The following is a 6781-nucleotide window of genomic DNA, read 5'->3' as shown; positions in this document are numbered from 1 at the left end:
CAAATTTTACAATTCGTACTAATATTCCTCTTCATCACCATCTTCGTCGTTGTCATACTTCAAATCACAAGTTACAAAGTATTGGTTAGTCTGATCCAAAGTCCTTCAACTTTAATCATATAGAAAGCAATTTACCTAAAGTTTGAATAAATATGTAGAGTACGCTACGATGATTATGAATATAATTGATTATATTAAGTCTATTTATAATAACAATAATATTTAAAAAATAATATACTAATTTTAAATAGGGTAACAAAGCATTTTATAAAACAGCCCAGTGCAAAATATGACAATGTAAAACTCAATCATCTGCCTCACCATAATCTGTAAAGGTCTGCAGCAGACACCCAACCATGACATCCAACCACTGGGTTGGCTCGAGTTACCTGGATGACTGCACTGGAGGGGCATTTTCAAGGCTGTGAATGTAAAGTAAGAATAAGGTAGTCTACGATTGAGCCAGAAATATTGAGTGTGGGACTGCGTTTATTGTCCCATATGGACAAAATTAGCCAACAGACTAGGTCTAGCTGTTATAAACACTATCTTCACCACCCATGCCACCACTTGAAGTGCCACATCCTCATACAGTACGCCTAAATTCATTTGATAATGATGAACAGTATAGTCTCAAAGCCTCAGACACGGAATGCTCAGGCTAGTCTGGCAGGAAGGCCGGTCATGGCTAGAAAGTTGTTGTTTTTTTGTGCATTTTAGCTAACCCTCCAAACCCCTTTCCTAACCTGCTACGTTAATTATCCTAACCTGCTACGTTAATTCTCATAACCTGCTGCGTAAATTTTCCTAACCGGCTCAGATTGTTTTTACAAAAGCAGTAGCCTTTCTAGTCAAAACCAGATGGGCCTCGGGCTCATGGCATAGCCAGAATTTCGTTGGTGGGTGGGCCTGCAGAAATGTGGTTGTAATGATTTTGTTGGGGGGTAGCAGCTAACTTCCTGAAATTTTACACATTTTGTCATGCGGCAAAGAGAACGTTGAACCAAACAACACAACAGCATTGTATTTATTTCTGCACAGGCCTACTACTAGATATATAATTTAAACAACATTGTGATAATGTATTTCATCTTCAACCAGCCTTATAATATAGCAAGCTTGCTCCCGATAGAATTTGTGCAAGACCAAACATTTTTTATCAAGAATATTAGCTAAATTAAGGCAAGTTGGATGAAATGGTAGCCCGTAAAGCGTTTTCTTCATAATGAAAAGGTACATTTTGTATTGTCAAGTTATGAGTTTGCCGCCAACAACCAGATAACTGTTTAAAAGAAAGCTACAGATAACTGTTTAAAAGAAAACGACAGCTACAAATTAATCCTGGACAGCAACGATTTTGTGTCTTCATGGTTGGTAAATGTAGTTATTTATACGTCGACATCTGCGGCTTTATCAAGCGTCTTGTTGGTCGAGACAAGGGATCATCAACTAAATTCTGTTACGGGACTATTTTTTTATTGAGTGGGTGGTCAGGGGACCGGAACATAATTACAAATAATTTGTGGACTGCAAATTGACCTCAAGAAGTCCAAACAGATATGTTATTTGACTAAAACATAATCATTTCAAACCTTGCTTACATTTGTATATGATCACATCGTATTATGCGTGGGAATAGTTGGGAAGAGATTTCCAAAATTAAAATCATTTGAAGCTTATTTCCTGGTGTTTTTACAGCGTTTTTGTCCCACAATGAAAATGTCTTGCTCAGAAAACTCAAAACCACCCGTGGGTCAAATTCGTCCAAATCGACCCACAGGCTGCCAGTTGAGGAACCCTGGTCACGAGACTGGGGAATGATTCTCATCTTTTTTATTTTTAGGGGCTAGATAAGCTTTAATATTGCAAACATATTTTGGGTTCTAACAATGTAATTGTCTGCATAATTTTCAATCCCCATTTATAAATATTTGTATATGTTTTCCTTCTGTATTATTTTCCCTTAACCCTACCACCCCTCCCATAATAGGAGTAATCTAATGGACAACAATAGTTAGGCTTCTACTTCCAGTTTATACATACTATATACATTTTACGGAAACGCAATATTTTACATTAGTTATATATTTGTATTTGTTTTTAGTCCCACCCTTCAGCTACCCTCAACCCCTCCCATCTATCTCTGAATACCACCCAGTTTTGATTTCTATTTGCCATATATTTTTCAACTGTGCTTAATGTTTCACAAATGTTCTGAACCTTTCTATTCTCATAGTTTCTACAGATTGGAAATTAAAGATGAACATTTTTTACTGAGAGTATTTATTATTGCTAGATTGACTATGGCTAGATTGACTCAAGTCACCCAGCAATGCTATTTGGAGAGTACCAAAACAAGTGATCTAGCTAATGATTCAGTCTCTTGGCAGCAAAGTCTGCAGAGCTGGAATGGTTGTATCCCCCATATACATAACATTATTTTGGTTGCAATCCTTTTTTATAATACTTTTAATTGAAAAACTCAACGTATTTAATTCGTAATTATTTTGTGTATCAGTTCATAAACCATGTGCAAGTTGTGAATTTCTCGCCAACAACCAGATAACTGTTTTCACAAAAATGACGGCTATAAATTCACTCTGGAATACAAAGATTTCGTATCGTTATGGCTGGTGTTGTTACATATACTTTTATATCTCTAGATTTTTCAAGCGGCTCGTTGGTCTAGGGGTATGATTCTCGCTTTGGGTGCGAGAGGTCCCGGGTTCAAATCCCGGACGAGCCCGTATTTTTGTCACCATAGTTCCAGAGTTTCATCACAGACAGAAGGAGGTTAGTTATAAATGTCTTTTTTTTTTTTTATCTTTGATAGTTTTCACATTTAATTCAACACTTCCGGTACGTTGTAGCAAAGCAATTTAAACTTTTCGACCGTCTAACATACAGTACCAGTCAAAAGTTTGGACACACCTACTCATACCAGGGTTTTCTTTATTTTTACTATTTTCTACATTGTAGAATAATAGTGAAGACATCAAAACTATGAAATAACACATATGGAATCATGTAGTAACCAAAAAAGTTGGAATTGAAAAGGGGTAATACATTTTTAAATTAAAAAAGATATATATGTTATATATATATTTATTTCACCTTTATTTAACCAGGTTGGCCAGTTGAGAACACATTCTCATTTACAACTGTGACCTGGCCAAGATAAAGCAAAGCAGTGCGACACAAACAGTAACACAGAGTTACACATGGAATAAACAAATGTACAGTCAATAACACAATAGAAAAACATCTATATACAGTGTGTTCAAATGAGGTAAGATTAGGGAGGTAAAGGCAATAAATAGGCCATAGTGGTGAAGTAATTACAATTGAGCAGTTAAACACCGGAGTGATAGATGTGCAGAAGATGAATGTGCAAGTAGAGGTACTGGGGTGCAAAGGAGAAAATAAATATATGGGGATGAGGTAGTTGGATGGGCTATTTACAGATGGGCTATGTACAGGTGCAATGATCTGTGAGCTGCTCTGACAGCTGATGCTTAAATTTAGTGAGGGAGATATGAGTCTCCAGCTTCAGTGATATTTGCAATTCGTTCCAGTCATTGACAGCAGAGAACTGGAAGGAAAGGCAGCCAAAGGAGGAATTGGCTTTGGGGGTGACCAGTGAAATATACCTGCTGGAGAGCGTGCCGCGGGTGGGTGCTGCTATGGTGAACAGTGAGCTGAGATCATTTCTGTTTGAAAAAGCTAACCTTTGCTTTCCTAACTGCCTGTGTATATTGGTTCCAAACTTCCCTGAAAAGTTGCATAGTGATGAGGGGTGGTCGTTTGAGTGCAGACCCATTACGGACGCAGGCAATGAGGCAGTGATCGCTGAGATGCTGGTTGATGACAGCAGAGGTGTATTTAGAGGGCAGGTTGGTCAGGATGATATCTATGAGGGTGCCCGTGTTTACGGATTTGGGGTTATACCTGGTACGTTCATTGATAATTTGTGTGAGATTGAGGGCATCTAGTTTAGATTGTAGGACGGTCGGGGTGTTAAGCATGTCCCAGTTTAGGTCACCTAACAGTACGAGATGGGGGGCAGTCAATTCACATATGGTGTCCAGGACACAGCTGGGGGCAGAAGGTGGTCTATAACAAGCTGCAACGGTAAGAGACTTGTTTCTGGATAGGTGGATTTTTAGAAGTAGAAGCTCGAATTGTTTGGGCACAGACCTGGATAGTATGACAGAACTCTGCAGGCTATCTCTGCAGTAGATTTCAACTCCACCCCATTTGGCAGTTCTATCTTGTCGGAAAATGTTATAGTTAGGGATGGAAATTTCAGGGTTTTTTGTGGCCTTCCTAAGCCAGGATTCAGACACGGCTAGGACATCCGGGTTGACAGAGTGTGCTAAAGCAGTGGATAAAACAAAGTTAGGGAGGAGGCTTCTAATGTTAACATGCATGAAACCAAGGCTTTTACGGTTACAGAAGTCAACAAATGAGAGCACCTGGGGAATAGGAGTGGAGCATGGCGCTGCAAGGCCTGTATTAACCTCTACATCACCAGAGGAACAGAGAAGGAGTAGGATAAGGGTACGGCTAAAAGCTATAAGAACTGGTTGTCTAGTGCATTCGGAACAGAGAGTAAAAGGAGCATGTTTCTGGGCACGGAAGAATAGATTCAAGGCATAATGTACAGACAAGGGTATGGTAGGATGTGAAAACAGTGGAGGTAAACTTAGACATTGAGTGACGATGAGAGAGGCATTGTCTCTAGAGACATCATTTAGACCAGGTGAGGTCCCCGCATGTGTGGGGGGTGGAACAAAAGGGTTAGCCACGGCATATTGAGCAGAGCTGGAGGCTCTACAGTGAAATAAGACAATAATCACTAACCAAAACAGAAATGGACCAGGCATATTGACATTAGGGAGAGGCATGCGTAGCCAAGTGATTATAGGGACCAGTGGGTAGCTAGGCGAGCTGGAGACACGGTGATTCAGACAGCTAGCGGGCCAGGGCTAGCAGGTTAGCAGAAGGGCATTAAGGGGGACGTCGCGACTGAAGAGTCTGCTGGTAGCCCCCTCGGACGGTTACTTGAGATTCTTCAAAGTAGCCACCCTTTGCCTTGAGAGCTTTGCACACTCTTGGCATGTTAGGTCTCAGAAATAACACAGGGATGGGTCTAAACTCACTTTCTCCAATTTGATTTTAACAAATTACAAGCTCCTTGCTGGAGCATAGGCCAATTATTGATTGTTGTTATACTGATCTCTTGTGGCCTTCTTCAGTACTACCATTGTGTGCAGTTAAACCAATACACTGTAATGCCTGGTGCTGCTGGTCCTTAACACCTTGCATGTCATTGTATTGTCAGTACTAACCTCAGTGTGTGCATTGATTTGACTTGGTGTGCTTCTCCAACTTGCATTTGTTTTCAGATTGACTTTCAGTCGTGTCTTAGCATTTTTGATCATGTCTCCTGTCTTGTTGTTTAACATTGCTCAGTGTTTACAAGGGAATCAGTGGGAAATGCAACCGAGTAAGACAAGAACGATGAGACAGAGGGAGGTTTGATGAAGAGGATTATCAAGATTCTCCAGTCCCATATATTTTGCCTGTGTTGTGCTATGCTCTACCCAGCCCACCTCAGAAACAAGCGCAATTAATCTGTCATGTCCTGATTCCCAAGAGCTCTGAGGTGCCCACAGATAATCAGTCCTTGTAACCAAATCCACCTACCTACAGTACACTCACTGCCATCCCATTGGTTGAGCAGGAACATTCCGAAAAGACTTAAAAACCTCCACTTTCATGCCTGTCTATCTGCCTGTCCTCTCCCCGTAGGGGTTTATCTAAGCATACTGTTGTCATGGGGTCTCCCTACTCCCTCTCTTCTGGCTCAGTATGGTGCTTAACACGAGTACAGGCAATCTCAGTAAATACAAATCTCTCCTTACTGTCACAGCTAGCATATCATAGCTGGGGGGAACACTGTTTTCATTATATCATAAGCCTCTTAGAAGCACCACACTGTCATTTTAGGGGGTCATATTATGAATATCCGTATGGATATTGCCTCATTCGCCTGTATTTGAAGTGGCTCTCCTCATACAGTACATGGCAACACAAATTCCTGTTCCACTCGGAATATAAAAGCGCTAATAATTCCAGTGATTGTAACTGGCCACTTATATAATCCCATTCCTTAAAGAGGAGTCTCACCTCTAAAGGGGGTAACCAGGCTGCTTAGAGGAGAGAGGTAGAGAGGAGAGGTAAAGCTGCCAGGCTCAGGCTGGTACCTGGAGGGCAGATTGTTTCTGTTCCCCCCTGTGTGTCCTAAAGGAAGAGGAAGATGGTAGATAAATGTCTGTCTAGAAGTAACAGACAAACAAGGTCAGTTGGGGGTCCTCCTATCTCCCCACACCCTCAACATTGATCTTCCTCTTCATTCCCTTTTCTTCTTCAGAGGGAATGGTGCTCTCCTTCTCTCTCTAACTCTCTCACACATGAACACACTGATTAAAGGAATTGCTTGTATATTGCTTTCAATACCTTCTTTCAATACGGTGGAATTCTGTCTTAAACAAACACTGTCTTCTCTTGCATCTTTTCCCCTCACTCTTCTCCTCTGGAAATAAATCCTGTAACTTTAAGCAGAGTTTAATCAGCTGAAAACACACTGCTCCCCTGCTAAGCTCTCCTGGCTGCTGATAACGTTTTACCAGCTCATTTGCATACAGTAAAAGCTTGTCTTTATTCGTAGCGTCTAATAACTGTAGGTATTAATGATTTTCTTCAGTGAGCATCCTAA

The 6781-nt window shown here is 40.7% G+C and overlaps 1 non-coding gene across 1 annotated transcript; it reads left to right on the top strand.

Annotated features, from left to right (window-relative positions):
- Nucleotides 1–2674: 2674 nt before the first annotated feature.
- On the top strand, nucleotides 2675–2746 carry trnap-ugg (transfer RNA proline (anticodon UGG)). The gene has a single exon. It is a non-coding gene; the product is annotated as a tRNA-Pro (tRNA).
- Nucleotides 2747–6781: the final 4035 nt, after the last annotated feature.

The sequence above is a fragment of the Oncorhynchus nerka genome, linkage group LG20, assembly GCF_034236695.1.
Source record: "Oncorhynchus nerka isolate Pitt River linkage group LG20, Oner_Uvic_2.0, whole genome shotgun sequence".
Lineage (NCBI taxonomy): Eukaryota > Metazoa > Chordata > Actinopteri > Salmoniformes > Salmonidae > Oncorhynchus > Oncorhynchus nerka.
Note: the sequence above shows the minus strand (reverse complement) of the source record. Positions and strands in the feature narration are given on the sequence as shown.